The 19,131-nt window shown below is 40.7% G+C and overlaps 1 long non-coding RNA gene across 2 annotated transcripts; it reads left to right on the forward strand.

The window, feature by feature from the left end:
* The first annotated feature begins 485 nt into the window (after positions 1-485).
* On the forward strand, positions 486-18,714 carry LOC147756523 (uncharacterized). 2 transcript variants are annotated; one of them, XR_015324118.1, is made up of 4 exons: positions 486-613; positions 16,979-17,072; positions 17,538-18,405; positions 18,538-18,714. It is a non-coding gene; the product is annotated as an uncharacterized LOC147756523 (long non-coding RNA). The 2 variants fall into 2 exon arrangements; XR_015324119.1 differs by lacking the exon at positions 486-613 and having other exon boundaries at positions 15,306-17,072.
* Positions 18,715-19,131: the final 417 nt, after the last annotated feature.

Consider the following 19,131-nt stretch of genomic DNA (forward strand, 5'->3'; position numbering starts at 1 on the left):
AGACAAGGACGCCAACTAACGGCCGTATCCTTCCGCTCGGCTTGTGCTGCCTGGGCTTCCTCTGGCTCTTCCCTCAAATTCTAAGCAACACACAACGGAAATAGTGTTTTTAGAAACAGTGCCACAGTCGGTGAGAAACCATACTTTGTCAGGAGCATGTGATACCCTACCAACGATTATCTTTGCTCGAATTCAAGAACAGCACGATGGGGGGAGGGGGAGGGGGATAAGACGAAATGATAAAGGGACGCAGCAGCTCAGAGACAGACGAGAACATATAGGCAACATCATACAATAGCTCAATATCCAAAATCAGAACATAGAGAGCCTTCAAGAGGACATCTGGCACCATTGTAGTGTGACGGCTGCTGGACGACATTAATGAGCAGGAATGGACAAATACCGCTGCATAGAAGAGATGATCGCGATGCTCAGTTTTATCCGCTGGAAATTTCCACTACGCTGTACAGTGTTTCGTGTCAAAGGCTGTGGAGACACCGAGATGCGGTCTGGGAGGTTACAACGCCTTATATGGCCCTCGCAAACCTGTATCTTATGTATGAAGTACGAACGCACATAACTCGAAAGCTACTGCTTCCATAAGTACATAAAGGTAATTCATCTTTACATTTAGCAATACATAAACTACACCGAAAGCGAGAACTTGTTGTAAGAACCCTCAGATATCAGACTCAGCCATTACTAACGCCAGTGTCACAACACAATAAATACCGCGACCATTTCTCAGTAACATCAAACGTAATACGATGCTAATTGTTTAACTGGATTGGGTTTGTATACAGGGTTTTTCCATACGGTTCAAGCGAGCTCCAAACTAGGTAGGTTTGAGGTTGACAAGCAATCACACTATATTCGATGAATCATTTTTTTTTCATTAGCCCGACGGAGTGCTTAATGGGCCTGCTGTTCGAATTATGTTGAAGAAGACTTTTTCCGAAAGAAATTACTTTGGGTACTGCACCCGATTGTTATAGACCAGTCCTAATGGATCCTTGTCACGTGTGCGACTTCTTTATTTTTCTAGGTAAGGGCATGTCACAGCCCGAAACTTGCATTAAACATTGCTTATGACGGTCATTTCCTTCCGAAGGTAAGTCCTAACTGTGCACGCAGGCGCAAAAGGATTCATGACGTTTTGGCCTGTACATTCTTTTGTCACTCGTCAGTGGCCTCTGAGCCTGCTTGGATACCTCGGCCTAGATTCTCCTTGTATTCCGCATTGCTTTGATCTTTCTAACATGTGCACGGTGTCAAATGCTGTTCGGATACCATCATCACTCGAACGAACTTTGGCTTAATGAGCAGATTAAGAGTTGTATTCAATACCGGTTAATGAACGTGAAAAGACTGCGTTTCCCCATACGAGGATCCAAGAGAAAAAGGGATTCAGCAGTTTCTTTATACCGTATGGTACGTACATTAACAAAGCACAGATCGTGCTCCGCAGTAGTATATCGTATTATACAAAATCGAAATTATTTCCAAAAGCAATCACCCAATAGAAATAAAAACCATACGGCGTAAACTTTGTAGAAGAACCTGCCTACAAACAGGGAAGTCTTCGAGGCTTAGAAACACTGTGCTCCTTTCGTATCAGAGCCATTCGGTTTATTTCGTTTAGCTTTGTTAGTAGTTGTTTGTACACTGTAAACAATAAATTAAAATTCCGCTTTATTATTAATACCGCGGTTCCAATTATCCTTGATATAATCACAGCGCTATAGGTCAGGTGTCAAGTATCTGATAAACTCTGGTAAAGATACCCATTGTATCCGTAGTACATATACATACACACAGACTTGTAGCGAGCAATAACAATGAAAAAGACATGAACAAACACTTGACAAGGGTATATCGGAGGGCTGGTAATCCATGCCATTTACCAGAATAATGGCTTGTGTGTTGTTGGAAAACCCAATGACTCATTCTCGTCTGACTCTGTCTACTCCGTTGCAAGATTAAAGTGTCCGACTAAACTGAAAGATTTGCTCTCTGCCTTTTTTCCCGTTTCACTCTGTGGTTGGACGTTCTGGTCGCATGATGCCGTCGCCGACTGCATTGACACCGGTTCCGAGTCTGTGAGTGATGCCGTTAAGTTTGCTTGATCGAGCAACGCTCCCGAAATCGCGCGTTGCCGACCTTTTGTATGACGCGAGTCTGGTCGGACAAGGCCGAACTGAGAGATAGGGAGAGAGAGAGAGATCCAGGCCCGTCTAGTTAGTTGGCCTTCTAGTTGCCTCAGTCCAGCTGACTAGTTCGACGAAAAACTCAGTAGTAGCAGCAGCTACTGCGCTGTTCGCCTATTGCCACCGTCCGCTTTCTGGAAAACATACTATACTATATGTTAGCAAAGGGGCGACAAAGCGGACGAGAAAGAAGCAAGCGAAACGTGAACACTTACCGCTAAAAGTTGTGGGAGTTAACCAGTCACCTAACTCTTCTCTCATATTCTCGCTTGTTCATCCGCCCGTCCAGCTCTACTACGAAGGCTTGCAAATGGCCTGGAATATCTAAATTCGTCCTCGACACCCTTTCAGCCAGTGCTACCGATACCTTGGCCTTTGTTTTGGCAAAAACGCGAGAGGAGAAAAGAGCAAGCCTGCCGATCCACTGCAATCTCGTCGTTCGTTGTAAATTACGAACACACGTGGTATTGCCAAACTATTTGACAGAGTTGCCTTCATCGGTAGCTAGCTAGCTGGCTAGCTGGCTGGCTGGCTGGCAAGCGAGCTTATGCGCCTGTGCGACGCATGTGTGCATGAGCCTCGAAGACGCTGTCACTGCAACCTATTGCGGCCAAGCCAAACACTATGCGACGTTCGCTTAGCCAGCTGCATCTAGTACTCCGTCACTGTGCGAAAGCTCACGCCACCTAAACGCCACCTAATTAAGCGTTATACATCGCTAGGGCCGTAAACAGGGCGCGGTGGTGGCCGCCAAAGTCAGCTGACGATACTGCATCTAGTGCATAAAGAGGCGCCATAAGGTAAAAAAAATCTTCAGTCGCTGCTAGATCACATCGTTATTATTTGACAGTAGCAGCGTCAAACACTGCGATCTTTGCAGCGACAAGCGACTATAGTAGCACAACTACCAACAATGCGATTTAAGTTACTTACAACTTATCGACGAGCCTATGGTGCTGGTTTCATTTTGCTCCTATTCGCGCCTTCGCATCACAGTACCTATAAAGCGTTGTTCTAGTTAATAAATTCTTGGTCTCTTAATAAGCTCCATACACTATATATATATATATATATATATATATATATATATATATACATAATAAGAAGCAGATGTAAGAAGAAGCAAATATTTAATAGAAACATATCTAAATCTGTGTATAAGTCATGCTGGGCATTTGTTCAACGACAAATTACTTGCGGAGATGAATAAGTTGAACCTTGTAGACGCCGCGAATTCTAATTAACAGTTGGTGGCAACGACTCGTATTCAACTATGACTAGTCCCTATTTACAGGCTAAAATTCTGCTAATACCAGCACAAATCCTAGGTACATATATAGGTAGGCAGGTAGATTAGACAAAACAGATAGATATATGTATACGTTTATGCTGAACGGAATTATTATATCCTATTACTACTCCCATTTTGAATGTTCTCGTTTGGTAGGCTTGCTATCAACTGAGCTACTGTCAAACAATTCACAATTGTAATTTATCATGCAATACAAACAAGTTATCTAAACATTTCGACACAACCCGTTATCTAAACACAACGAACGACCCTTTCTATAGTCGCTATAATTAATAAATTAACAAGGGACAAAATTGCCCCAGATACTTTTGTTTATGCAACGTGGTTTTTTTCTAACAAATACAAATTGTAATTTGCGGAAATCGTTTGGCATTGTTGGAAAAACAATGATTTTCGCAAGCATGGTCGAAAGTCTATAATTCATTGCACTGCTACGGGCAGACCTAGATATATTGCCGCATCGAGGGGGTTGTTTTTTCGAAAATTATACAGAATAGAGTTTCATTATGGCTCGAGCTATTACGATTATCGAGTGTCAGAGCACGGTGTTTGAATATCGACAGGGGTCGGGCCAGCTGCTTGATGGCTGATTTACAATTCCTCGCCTTCTCCCTTTGAAATACTTCTCCAGTACAAATTCGATGCCGCACGTACCGAAATTAAATGATACAGTCGCGGTCAAGAGGCAGGACAAACCCTTGGATGACATTATCTTCGATCGATACGCTTGTGATTCTTATAAACTGGCTCTTATAAAATGTATGTTCTCTAGCGCCTTTCAACTTCTATAATGTGAACGAATAGAAAATAAATACGTTGCAGAAGAAACAATAGGCGTCTGCTAAAAACGGAGTAATTATTTTTCACGTATTGTATAATGTTTACGGTGAAGCTAGGTAATTCAACGTACGTATAAGTAAATTACTATGCTTCCGTAGTGCGACCTTCTATTTACTCACAGATAAAGCAAATGATGATTTATCATTCACACGCTCGACGTTACCTGGAATCTTTGTCTAGAGCGCCCCGATTCAATAGCAAGCAGCGCTTTTATTCGAAGTTTGTATACGAATCTGATAAGCTAGGATTTCACTCCTAAGTCAACGTAGCCTCCTAGTATTTACGATAGTGACTTCGTGTGTGGTCGAACCGTGTGTCAATGCAAAATAATACATTGTTCTGGGTAAGCAAGGACTCGCGTTGTGTAAGGGCAAATTTAGAAAGCTCTTACCGGCCCGCGACGCCATTTGTCTGGCCGTTCGAAGAGATCAGGCAAGCGTACCGCTCTATAAAAATGACGTTGATAAAAATGAACGAAGCTTTTACAAACAAATGTAAGAGAACGTAGTAAACATACGTAGTGCCCATGCCTTATCTTAACAATAATAAATCTTATTTTCGTATAGCAATGCTTTGGATGGTGCAAATTGCTAGCCCAATATTTCTGCCGATTATCTCTCGAATCGCTATTTTAGACATTTTTTTTTAGACATACTTTACCTATTAAACAATGGCTGAATACAGCTCATTTTAATGGAAAGGCATACTTCTGAGATAATATGGCAATAGTGTTTTTTTTACTTGGTAATCATTTCCAACTAAACCGTATTAGTATGACTCGTTAATTAAATTGACTCTTGATTTTGAATTTTGTGCATTAAGTCACAAACGCCAAAGCAGAATTGACTTGATTGGTCAGCCTATGTCTGCATAGTCTATGTAGGTATACACGTATACATATCGGATCAACTTCAGATTGAATTGCTTACAGAGCTAGTTGAAACATTTCATTGGCCTGATATGGTGTGTGACGGTCGAAGAAACCCTTAAAAAATTTATTTTCGAAGCATAGCCTTTCACTTTCTTTTTCTTCCTTCTGGCCAAGAAAAGGCGGTCAAAATGACGAGAAATGTAATTTTTTTTCGTGGTGGGCTAGGATGTTCATTTCCATCGTTGCTATAGCTGCCCGGCTGGTCGGAGCCATTTAAGCTTTGGACCAGTTGTCGGTATATCATAGCTGTCAAACGTGAAAGTCTGAAGGGTGTGGACCAAGCTATTTATAAAGGAATTGAAAGTTGGGTGGGATATATTTGTGATGGGGTTTTCGCTCAAACCATCAAAACTACGGAACACTGAAGTAGAATTATTAGGGACACCACTTGCTACATATATCCAGTAACGTTTTAAGCAATTAACTACCGTTGCTGATAAGAGAAAGAGGAAAAAGAAGTCTGTAGCAACTGTATTAGTATAAATCTCCATGTTTTCAAAATAGTTTCTGAATTAGAAAAAAAAAAAACTTTAAAATTGCTATTCTCTGTATTTATAGTTAGCCAGATGTGTTTTCGTGGTGGTTTTCGATAGCTTTAATATCTGCGTGTGATACCCGTTTGGGTTTTATAGAATCCAGATAATACTACACGGAAAATGCCAGGTACAAACATGTATCGATCGATACGGCTATAGTAATTTAAGCTTCTAAGCAATCATCGTCTTTATCGTCCTGTAGCCTAACTGATACGTGATATGTAACATGTGTTGTTAAAAGATAACGAAAAATTCAGCCGCCATGGTTTGACATTTGTTTCGGAGAACAATTCGCCTGAACACGATCCTAGACAGGTACCTGCAAATCAGGGCCTGGATAGCTGCCTGTAGAGGGAACTTGAGGGAACCAGATGGCTCAAGCCTATATATTTAGTGAAAAACAGCAGTCAAAAGATATGTCTCGAAAACGGGCAACGATATCTTAAAATGCCCATATAAAATCTGTCTTTGGCTACGGTCTGCCAGAAACATCTGCATAAACCTTTACTCGAAAACATAGGCCACACTTGTACTAAGCCGATCCGTGCGTGCGGTCAAAACGAGTTTACCACAAGAAATATAAGCTACCAGTTTTATTTTACAAAGATTGCGTTAACGAAAATGTTTAATTTTCCTATAATATCTATTGGCTTCTATGGAGAAGAGTAAGTATTAAAAAAGGGAAACTATTGATTTAATCTTACAGTACATCGATAGTCTCTCATCACCTATCGTTAGACCATATCTACTATATTTATTGTTGCGGATATAACGCAGGCAAATGTCCGGCACATATTATCCAATGCTTTTACCTCACAGTCGCTAGTGGCTGATGATTTTCGACGATTTTTTACTTCTGCTTTGGTGACTTCCTCTGCTTTGATGACGCTGTCCACAAAAGGCAAGCATTTCTTTTAGATTCGATCCTGAATCGATTTGCTCGCTACACAATACGCGGTCAGGAATGTTTTTTACCTGCAAATTCAATGTATGCGTTGCAGGTATATCGCACCCCACTCGAGAGGATGGCTGCAAGTTATCAGCTGATATTATCGATTCTCAACACGTCCTTGTCAAAAAAATTTGATTTTTCCTTTTTATCTCAGTTACTATTCATTAATAGCTCAATATGTTGAACATTGAATCGATACTGCAGCCTGTTATTTCATAGTTCTGCAGTTATCGCAGACCGATGTTAATCTAGCTGCGCTATGTTACCGAGCCTATGTTTGCGCAACAAACAATTTTCGAATATCGGCAAATACAGCCTATAAGTTGAAGCCGACAACTTCTACAGCGTTCAAGTTGGCTGCAGCTGATAGTGTTAGGTGTTACCTGACAATCAAGTTTAATTTACATTAGATATGTGGTGCACATAATAATCCTTGTAGGGTTTGCGGACGTGAGACATTACTGGCACGTATATCTTCTGTTTGGTCCAGCAAAGCTTGGGCGCAGGAGAAACCAGCGTTGCGCAATATCCGAGTCAGTCCATCGAAGATTTTCGAAATACTGCAAGTTTATCGTCGATAACCTTGGCCCCCTAGCTGAGTGTTAACAGCCCATACCTGATAAGTGCATGCTGGCGTTTGAAAGCGCCCAAAGGTAAGACGTCATCTAATCGTTTTGGCGACATTGGAAGTAACTTTGATAATTTTCTCTATTTCGAAACCTTTGTGGTGTTCTTCAGTAGCAATGAATGCATGCATTCAGTCGAGCCAGCCACTTGGTTCTTCTCTAACTTTCTTATCGTTTCTCGCTAGCAACTAAGTCTGTGCTTATGCAAACACTCCTTCATGAAGGTTCTCTTGTTTTTTCCTCATACACAATCTTGCTGTAAGAAGATTTGGCCCTTTTTTACCGCTCAATAGACTGTACAAAGACAAAATCCGCCAAATACGAGATGACACCTTAGGGCTTCACTGTGAACTCAAAAATAAGCCGTAAATGGAAAATATAAATCGATTCAAATCTCAACTTTTACGATTTCGGTTAAGGTGCCACGTAATGTAGGTGAGCTAATTTTAAAAGAAAAGCGATCGTTAGGGTGCAGTATCCCTATTTAGCCACGTAACATGATTACAACCTATTTACGAATTAGCCAGTTAGTTCAATGAACCTTATCAGTTCGCTTTTATAAAAAAAAATTATAGTTCTCTGTGCACACCTTCTTGTCAACACCCTTAAAACATGAAAGCCATGGCCATCAGCTGATCCATTGTACATCAACCCTCTTTAAGTTGTTTATATCTATCAATATGCCTTTAGTTAGCACGTTAATGAAAAAAAAAACTAATGCACATTAATTGCTTGTATCAATTTGACGATCTTTCCGCAGCAGAAGATTTCTGCACACATTTGATAAAGATTTGAATTTTTATTCAAAGCAATTCATTTTTAGAAAAAAAAACAGGTGCCAAAAGGATAACGCTAAAAAATTGCTTATTATTCAACTACGGAAGACAACGTCAAAAACGTACAGGCTTTACCCCGTACCCTCGATTTGCGCTTTTCATTGAAGTAATTTATATTTTTGAGCACACGCGGTAAAGTACCGTGATTATTAGAAACCGTAGAAGTGTCATATATAGTGGCTCCATCAGTGTGTAATGCTAAAGTGCTTGTATAGAACCCGTGAGATGGTTTAGCTTCTAAGCCTAGAGTTGACTAGCTTTTCTTTGTGTTTGAGGCCAATCAGTTCAGACAAAGATTAACAGAAGCAGCACTGGACGTGAAATCCAAATCTAAATAAAAGTAAGTACCTTTTACGCTTCCTCAGATATTGTCAGCAAACAAACAGAGGACTAATAGAAAAATGATCTCATTTTAAAATTTTTATCTTGCTTCTCAAGCTCAGCGGAATGCCACACTAAAGTGAGGAAAAGCGTCATAGGGGTAACGGATTTCAATGACATGTTCCACAGCATTGGGCTTTTTTCAACATAGCTACTCAATCCGTTTGACGCCTAGCAAATGATTGCCGTTTGTATTGAAACAACGGCACTCCTTAAGATTCGATGCATTTCTCTAGAATTATCAACTGCTAATGAAACAGATAACAGAAATGAAAAGTAGAATTGTTATGTTGCTGAAGTTTTTTGTGACCGTTAAGTATGTAAGCAATGTACGCACGTGTAGCTATGTATGAATGACACTTAACGTGTACTGCCTTCTGCATTGTTATACTGGTCATGAAAAGGGTGCCAGTCATCAGGAAGTCCACCTTGGCAAGATCCGTTCGAATCAAGCCTTTTGTAAATCGATCTTGCAGCCTTTATAAAAATCCGTTGATAGCCATATGCTAGCATCATCATTATTGTTAGATGGCTTAGCATAAAGCGTAAGCCTATTTTGCATGAAAAACCTGAATTCCAAAGTCAACCTCACAGACTTTCATTACTTATGGAGGAATTTAGAATATACAAATCAATTCTACATAAAGACATAACACATTTCGAAGTATTCTGTAGAATAATTACTGTTAATTTGCTTTCAGTTAAATAAGAGAATAGTTTAAGTTAGAACACCGTTGTGCTGTTCTTTAATCAGTAATATGGGCAGTCAATGGCACCCTCAGCTAACCAGCAGCGAAACCCCAAATACTCTTTAGGCAGCGCACTTATGTATTTCCTCATTTTGCTCATAATCAAACATAGATGTAGAAAGGAGCAGCTGATTTCGCTATTTGACATCACTCGGTCTTCATTAGCCATATTCAGTTCTTATGTATGCTCTAATTGTATCGTGTCGTAGCTTAATTTGGTACTACGATTTCAAAGATGACGGCATTGTTTGAATATGCGAGGTGGTTTTGTCGTCTGAAGGGACGCTTCAGGGCAGAACCGGACTTGAAACTCAAAACAATTCTTTAGCATTTTACAAACACACTGTCCTGCGCTGTTCTTAACTTTAATGTATGATACATTCATTAAACTAAGCGCCGAAGATGCTGTTAGTGAAACGGTGTCTAAAATGTCGCAGAAGGTGTACACTTGATTGTCTCTTCATTTCTGTTTCGTGTTGGCCAATTTTCCCTCCAGTTGTAGTTTCGTTGGCAGCCCCCATCGCTCACCTCTCCTCCTTACTCGGCTCCAGTGCCTTTTGTACTAGGACGAAAAGCCGCCTAATGCATCTACTCTGCGTAATACTCTAAACAACAACTCTTGGTAGGCTATTGCTATTTGTTTTTCGCTGATAATGGTCCTTTTTTTGTTCAGCAAACAGAAGTACAGACGCAGTGCATGGCGCGAGCATCTGTCCGTCGAGGCGGGATGTCGTCCCTTCATGTGGTTCGCAAGAATACCTTCTTGAAGATTTTTTTAATATCCGCTAGAATCTTGCCGCGATGCCAGTTGCCCACAAAGGCCACTTCGCGTTCCGGTTAAAGGCTTGTAGTTTCTCAGAGAATAACTCGTTCGGGGTATCATGGTGGTCAGTTTGCACTATGTTTCCATACAGCCAATAAGCGTACGGTCGACTGTAATAACGGCCATAGCTACACAATAAACCTTGCTGGCCTATCACTACACTCGCCAGCCAGTAGGCTATAAGCAAACCGTATTTCCACTCAGATACATGAAATGAATCATTGCTGAAAAAAGTATTCAACGAGTAAGGACAGTTTATCTCTTCAGGCTCGCACTTCCGCGACAAAATGTGCCGCAGATTATACAGGAACCCAAACAAGGCTATAATTTTGTAGCACCGTTCCAAGTCATTAAAGTGGAAGGAATTTTGTTATTTCGAAAAGAATTTTCTACGATGATGGGAAAGCTACTCTATAACTGGAGGACTGCTCCGTTGGGTGACGTCGTCAAACTCTGTCCTAAAATAACAGTTTTTAAAGCAGAGTGTAGGAATCTCCTCCATGGAAGAGACCTCACTACCCAGCTAGGCAGAATGTTTCTGCCTAGGTAGGTTTTGTTAAATTTTAAAACCTAAAAAGGCTTCCTGCCTGATTCTAAAGCGTACTAGTAATTTAACAATCTTTCCAGCTCGAAAATACACATAGACTACGGTCAAGCATTCAATAAAAAAAAAAAAATAAATAAAAACCTTTTCAGAGTGTATGTTATCCGATCATTTTGACAAATATGCCAGATATTCTAGCAATCTAATAAATGTGCCCTTGGACGTTCTGATAACCAAGCAATAGCAGTGGCAAAGTATTTCAGAAACCTATCCAAACCCTATTATCGTGCTATGTCACTGTGTCGTAACGTGTGGCTTGGGAACGTCTTTTGGCATTAGTGTAATACAACTTTTAGACGAAATAAACGTCGTATTCCTCGTTCCTACGATCAGGGGACCTTTTTGGTATCAGTACCTAATTCAATATTAGCTTACAAATACGAATTGCGATGCTAGAATATACTCTTACGTACAAAGATTTCACCTAGCAAACGTAGTCAAGTCCGAAAAAGTTGCTTCCCGTCATCTATGTTAGGTGTCCATTCAGAACCGCGCTCCATGGCCATCTTAGCATGCAGCTAAAGCAGCTCTGATGGCTTTTGACCTTCACACGCTACGTGCGGTCTCTCTCTCTCTCTCTCTCTCTCTCTCTCTCGCATTCCCTCTAAATTCTTAGCGTGATACTCTAGCTTACTTCGCTGTGTCTTTTTGTCCAGATAGATTTCGATCCTGTTTCGGGGGCTGCCGACGTCAACCCGGCATAACGGCAGTTTTTTTCCGAAGTTTCTTTTCACTTCGTACTCTATTCGTCCTCGCCTTTCGCTGGTGCACCACCGTGAAGACCGTCAGCAAGAAGCAATCAAAGAGACAACCAGCGACAAAAAACACTTCTAAGGACGGCAGCAGTGGCTTCCGTGAGAGTAGCATCAGAAGAGACCGCCTCCGGCGTTCCGGCTGGTCGGGCAAGCAAAAGGTCTTGTAGGAAATTGCTTCGTGGCAGTTGCCCTCGAAACGCCATCATCTCTACAAGTAGCAAACCTGAGATGACTGGGCACTGACTGTGCCGAACTAGTCAAAGCTACAGATCTCCTTACGACCGCACATTGCAAACGTTGGTCTCGCGCGTAACGAAGCGGCGGAGCTTTCCTCAGAAGGAGAGATTTTATCTCACGCTTACGCGCTTTTGGACGACTGCTGCTGCTGCTACCTGTCCTATCTTTTCCTTCTAACCCCTAAGCGTCAGCATGCCTCTTTTCGTTTCTCTTTCTCACTAGCCATCCGCACTGCCTTGTTTGCTGTGTGTCTCAGAGAGCACTCTAACTCTCAGCAGCTGGCTAGAGGCCCGATCAAGGACGCTCTTGATACGCGTAAAAGAAGGACATCTCGCGCCGAATCTAGAGAACCTGTCAAGGACCAGATACTTGGATTAGGTCAAATCTAGCCCAAGAAATAAGTCAAAGTGCTCGTCATGAGACGTAAAGTCTCTCAGGGGAGAATTATAAATGTAATAAGAACTTCAAAAGGGAGATGTAAAAACCGTTGTTAGTATTGAAAGACGGACAAGTCAAGGAAGGCAGTTCTAGAAAATCTCTCTTTTTTTTTTTTTATATGTATTCGTTCAATGAGTAGTCTGATCATAAATCTGATAACGTGGATTCGCCAAGCAGCTGAGGACTTCAGTGCGATGCTGATGAAATCTAATGACCGAATATTATTCTCTATCTATAATATTTATTAATAACAGTTTTAACTTGAACGTGTTAAATAATAATTTAATTAGAACTCGTTGACACAACACAAAAAGGACTCAACCTACGATGTAGGTATTTGTGCCAGAAATCGATGATAATTGACATAGTGGCGCGGTAGGTACTGTACAATTCATCATATTCACTCATATTCAATATCAGTCATAGTGAGTATACGAAGACTACTCGGATCAGTTTTGAAGTCATTCTCTGTTAAACGGACCAATCTTCAGTTTCTATAATGCACTATCCGAGAACTATTACCAAGGGCTAGCCGACAGCGGGGAACACCGTATTTCCAGGTTGGTTATTTATTTATACTTAGGTTCAATTAAATGAGGCCAAACATACGCATTGAATAGTAGCAAGAGAAGTTTCGAAGTACGTTTACCTCACGAAAGTCTATAACGAAAATTATAACGATTTCAGACCTCAACAGATCAAGCATGCCTTCATCAAGCAAGCTTTGCCTACGTCAGATCAAGGTTATTTACACTTACTCATTAAAGTACAGTCATACTTCGTAATTCTATATCAAGACAGACATATACATATACGTCACTAGTTATGATGTATACCGTGCCCGTGTATTGGTGACGAGCAGCGCTACTTTTTTCATCACCGATTAATTTACTAACTATTTGACCAACTGACTATTTCCAGCCCCCCTAAACAGCTCAAGCATACATTTGTGCTGGCCCACCCATCAAGCTAGTTGTCTATTAGGATTACTTAATCGGAGATGGGTAGGTGCTAGTGAGGAGGGCGGCGCCATTATGTAATGCGATTAGAAGATAGATTCAATAACCAATGGCCCATATCGGTCTGGGACAGCGACAAATGATTGGATCGGAAAGTTCGGTAGAGACAGCGAGGCCTAGGTAGAAAACAACTCAAGAGAACTTCGTTGGCGCATGAGGTTTCACAGGGCGGTCACAGGGTCGTAATCCAGACTGAGCCGTGTTTTGATTAGTATCATGTCAATGCGTAGCGGACTTAAGCCCCAAGTTGAGCCCCATAACTATTGAGTGAAAAATAGATATATCTTGTTAGGTTCTTCATGAAGAAAGAAATGGAGTCGAAGGCCGTTAATGCTAACATGAGCATTATATAGAGCGGGTGATTACAGTCAGTGTGCCATATATGTAGAGCAAAATAAAAGACACATGCGTATTTTTTGGCCCCTCAGTTCTACTTTGAATACTAGAACCTTTCATTATTATCGATATCTTTAGTTACTGATGTCGATAATGGCGTCTACGATCAGTGCGGTAATTCTTCGTTATATACTCACTGCAGCATCCCCTGCGCTGGCACGTTACTGCCTCACCTCTGACAAACACTAAATTGAAGAACAATCTGAATCGATATTCTGGGATTACTCTGAATCGAATAATCCTTTAGAATAAGTTTATAGGAAGCAACAGTTGAAAATGGTCATAAAATGTCTGATTAGTTCCACTAACGGTACACGCGTCGTGATAGGGAATCGTTCTGGATCAGGACGTTGCTAGCCACAGTAGCATCGCCGTAGCGAGCTGAGGGGATTTTGCCAACTAAGCTGCTTATAAGGGTGAACGCACCGCTGGTACGTTTGGTAGGGAATATCCGTTCATCCGTTAGTAATTCGAGTGAGGAATCTGCAAAATTGCAGAGTCGACAAACAAACGTTCGAGAATTGGTCCGTGCTCGCGTCAAATCGATGACAAATGGTTGGCTATTGGAGCGTATTCACTACTTCCACTTAAGAAACTTAGGAAAAAGAAAAGAGACTTCCTATTGCCGAGTATGGGAAACGCAAGCAAAAGCTGCACGCAACGCAACTAGCGGCTTACGGAAGTTCAAGTAGAAAAGTGCAAAGGGATACCCTAATAACCTATACAGTAGTAGGTGTGGCTCATGCTCTTCTGGTAGCAGGGCGGACGTAGTAATTAGAAACAGGTCTAAAAATTGTCACGGAATTATAGCCCCTACCGGTAATATATTCGAAACTGATGGCTGTTATACTTCAGGAAGTGATGCCCATTGCGGCATCGTTCGTGGTGAGAGGTTTCAAAAATTATAAAAACGTAGTATTACGTAGAGAATGTTATAAGGGAGGTAATAAAGCATAAACAATGAAATGAGAGGTTTTACAATAGAGAAAAGAGTAGTTTAAAAACGTATTAGTCGATGAAGGTTACTATGCTACTTTGATGTAGTACGTGCCAACGGGACCTTTTGTTTACTGTTTCTTGTCCTATCATTGTGATCGCTTATAGTGACATATGTTCTACGAGACACCAGCGTCCAATAAGTGCTCCGTCTAATCGCTTGACACTGCTCGTTCCCAACGCGGAACAGATTGTGTTTACGCCAGATTTCAAGCCTTCATATTAAGGCGTTCATGTGGCCTACTTTTAAGGGGTAGTCGATATCATTTTTTAATTGCAATACCTTCTGAAGTGACGTTTTTTCTGCACAGTTATTATTTGAATAGTACTTCGATTCCGGTTTTGCAAACCGCTTTCCGGTCCGGAAACTTAGCAGGGAAACGCGTCACTCTCAATACTTCAACCTTACAGGCAATGGATATAGTTGCGACATAGTAAAATTTGTTGTCATGACCACCAAGTTCTTAGCAAACATAAACATTGCGCTACCTTATATATTTTTACCAAAGACGCTATATTACGGTGTTTTTTTTTCTGAACGAAAAACGCTTCCTGCGACTGGTTACAATTGACTTTTATGTAACATCTTCGGCATTATCAAATCGAACGGGAGCCCGCGCTTGTGTTACCCGCTGCTATAAAATTCAGTGAGAAAACCTTAGCGATTTATACCTAATGTTTACAACCGAAGGCGCGTTGAAGTTTAACAGGCATGATATGAATTCGGATACCAACGAAAGACCTGCAGTTCTACAATAGTGAAATCGTGCGTCGCATCGATATATCCTACGAGTCAAATAAATCGAAAGCTGTGACCTTTTCAAAAAGAAAAAAAAAAACACCTACGTATCCGTTACAGCGAGTTCCCAACAACTCTGATGTGACAGTGGATTTAATAGGAGGACTCATATCCTACTGATTAGTTTTGAGAGAAATACATCCTTGTTTGCTGGGTAAGTACCAACGAAGAAAATACGTGCGCTCAACATAATAGCGTGTCGAGCATGGGACTGTTGGATTGAACGCAGTTGTCCAAATGTGAGCAGTGAGACAAGAGAAACTTTGGTTACCTATATTTGAACAAAATTCTAGGTAATCTAACTAATTTAGGTATCTTATTGGCGTTGGCCTGTGAACGTACGATTTGCCTTCATCAAACAAGGTTTTTCTTTCGCGTACAATTAAAGCTCTCATGCGCAATTATGGTCAATCATATAGTGAGCTGATAATTCTAAACCTCTATTGAAGCTATCAAAACAAAAGAAAGCTGACTTTTTTATTATCCTATTGTATATATATGTATATATACAATAGTCTTTGCATAGTTTGTATGGTTCGACAAAGTCAGCCCCACGAAGCTGTGGTGGATAACACCTCTCCCAGACTACCAAGCAGCCACCATCAACTATACAGCCTTCCAAAATGGTGCTCTTCAGGTTCAATTGCATCCCTTCGCAGATATAATCGCAAATATGATCGTCTGCTATTATTTCATCACAAATCAGAAGTAACATAAGAAGAGCTAACGTCTTTACGCCTTCGTCTTAAAAGCTCCCCCAAACCAAGATGTATTTATCGTATTATTTTTACCGAATTAGGCAAGTGTACCGTTTCTATGTACATCAAACCCGAATGCTAACACCCGAAAACATTGAAAGAGGTCGGGTTTTACTACAGATCCCGCTGATGCTGTAGTGAAACTTGAGGGACACGTGGTGGTCTGAGTCCAGTTTCGAACGTGGACACACTTTGGTACTGGGTACGGTTTAGCTTAGTCTGAACGCTTAGTCATTAACCTTTCCATAAAGTCTTCCACGATACTCACGTTCGATCCTTTACCGACAGAAAAGTTTACACAGTAAGCTGTTTCGTTTACTGTACTCTACTCGTATTCACAAATTTCCATGGCTTATACTATGTCGCTTGCTAGAAGCGCACGTGATCATTTTCTGGTGGGCGATCCCAGCAAAAAAAAACTCGTTGACGAAAATTATAAAGCCAGATGTTGGTTAGCTATCTCATATATAGATGTGAGGCAGACATAGAATCGTCGACGCAGGGGAACTCAGTAAGTTCGGACTGTCCGTGCTAATTTAGTCCGAATTTTACCTAACAACTTATGTATACGTTATTCTAGAAGCAATAGCGTACTTTTCTCCTCACTTTGACTGACGTCCGACGGTGTGGTCATGTAACTAAACGTTTCTTGCAGGTGTTGTACGTGATTGGGTACTGGTTAGAGCAAAGCTTGCACTAGCTGTAGCGCTTCTACCTAATATCTGTACATTTTATTTCTGGTTTTTCATCAGATATTTTATTAACGTAGTTTTTTTTTTTTAGCAATATATACTGAACGATTTCTGGTCAGATCAAGATGGAACGCCCGATTCTCCGTTCGTCGTGCGATAAACAAGTACGAACCACTTGAATTTAAGTAAGTTATCTGCCTTAGGCGTTTCTAATTTTGATATTGTGGATCGTTTAGTACCTACGACGATCTTCAGATCCAGCATATCCGGCTAAACGTAAAATGCATTAGCTAACAAGTAAGCGTTATCGTATGTGTAGACCGAGGAAATCTTTGGATAAGTTAATTTGTCTGATTAGCAGATTAATATACAATATGGCTAATTGAATCCAGTGATGTCTTTCACATATAATAATGCCATACTGTATTTAGGTCGTTCGACTCGTACACAACGCAATCTATCGCTATCAATATAGGCTACCAGATACCAAACTATAGATACTAAAGGATATTTGAATGAACAATCGCTTACAATTAATAGACCAACGGTATAACTTAGAACGAACGCATTGAAACGTCCTGGGGATATATTCAGGAATGCATTTACGATCGGCTTCGCTAACATCTGATCCGATCCGATTCGCTTCGCAGTCTCGATGGCCATCATTCCAGAATCGCAAATCTGTATTGTCGCCAGGTGCATTGTTGGCCATTTACAACCAATGAGAAAGGCGCGGGAAGGGCAGGAAAATATGAAATGAGAGGGAGCAACGCCAGTTGTAATAAACAATGACCCCGAAAAGAAGCTAACAGAAACGTCGATCTTACGTTTATGAAAGCTGCTGCTGCCGACCCACATAAATGCCTAGCAGATATGGGAGACCCTTCGTACGACTAAACACTGGAAATATTCTTGCTGAGGCTTACAACCAGACCCTGTTTATAGCTAGCTAGTCATCTATCATTTTTCTAGTTGGTCATCTCTTGTTTTTATGTACGGTGCCATACCTAGAATGTAAGGCCACATAAAAGTTGGCATGGAAATCATTAATTAGTCTCCTGGAAGTTATTTAATATTCTCTGACAATATGTAGGGGCAAATAGTTCAGGTAGATCTTGTTGGATTCGAATCGTGTATATATTATATAACTGCTATATAATCGTAGCAGTTGCTTGTCTAGGGCCAAGTAAAATTGCCTTGGCTGATCCTGAACTACAATTTAGTTGCATACATTTTCAGGATCGCCTTTTGATATTGCTTCCAATGTCGTTAAAGCTGCTGAGATGATATATATGCGTCGGCATACAGTTCATTATAATAATTGCGTTTTTGCTTGTTGTTTTTCCATAGAAAAACAAACACATGTTTTGGCATGTTTGATGTCAGTGTTGTAAGCACGTAGGTCTCATGAAACAGCTGCTTCTCTTGTAGCGGCGTCGCATAAATACAAACACGTATTTTGTACTGTTGCTGAGAGACCGCCGTCGGGTGCGTCGTGCGAAATCGCTATGAAAAATGGTACGTATCAAACGCGTACACGTGGATGTCAGCTTTCACCAACGTTTGTTGTCAAAATTCGTGTTTGATTTTCGGGAACGACAAATGAATTTTTTTCTATTCTTACACAAGATCAACGCAATATGATTTCAGTCGGGAAGTCCTAACTGCAGATTCGCCATGGAACGCACGGGATGCAATATAACAAGAAACAATGGAGAATGCGCACGGCAGGAGCGAACGATGTCCATAAAGCATCATTTTGTAAGAATTCGCACCTTCAGAATAAATTGTAAACGACCGAAGGTAAAAATGAAGTGCCGATCACGAATCAAACACCGATTCCTTATCCGTAACCAATTAGTTTAGTTTACATAATAACGAAAGTTCCATGGCGCTGTGTTTTATATGTATTGGTAACACATACCTTTGCAGGGGACAGGATGATGCACATAAAGGGTGATAGACAGGACGAAAATTCAATGTTTTGCTCCTTTTGCATTATATATATATATCTATTACTTCTTATTATGGATACGATTATCTGATAAAATATCTAGCTGAAATTTGCAGCATAAACATTCTTGAAAAATGGTTAAAGTATGAAAAGGGGTTCATGTATATATAAACTTGATTAGCTCTATTATCGAAAAAACTCAATACCTTTGAATTTAACCAATTATGTTTATAGAATGAGAGGGATATTAGCTTCATCGTACCTTCTATAGCTACAATTCTTGCGAATCA

The sequence above is a fragment of the Varroa destructor genome, unplaced genomic scaffold, assembly GCF_002443255.2.
Source record: "Varroa destructor unplaced genomic scaffold, Vdes_3.0 BEIS01000003.1, whole genome shotgun sequence".
Classification (NCBI taxonomy): Eukaryota; Metazoa; Arthropoda; class Arachnida; order Mesostigmata; family Varroidae; genus Varroa; species Varroa destructor.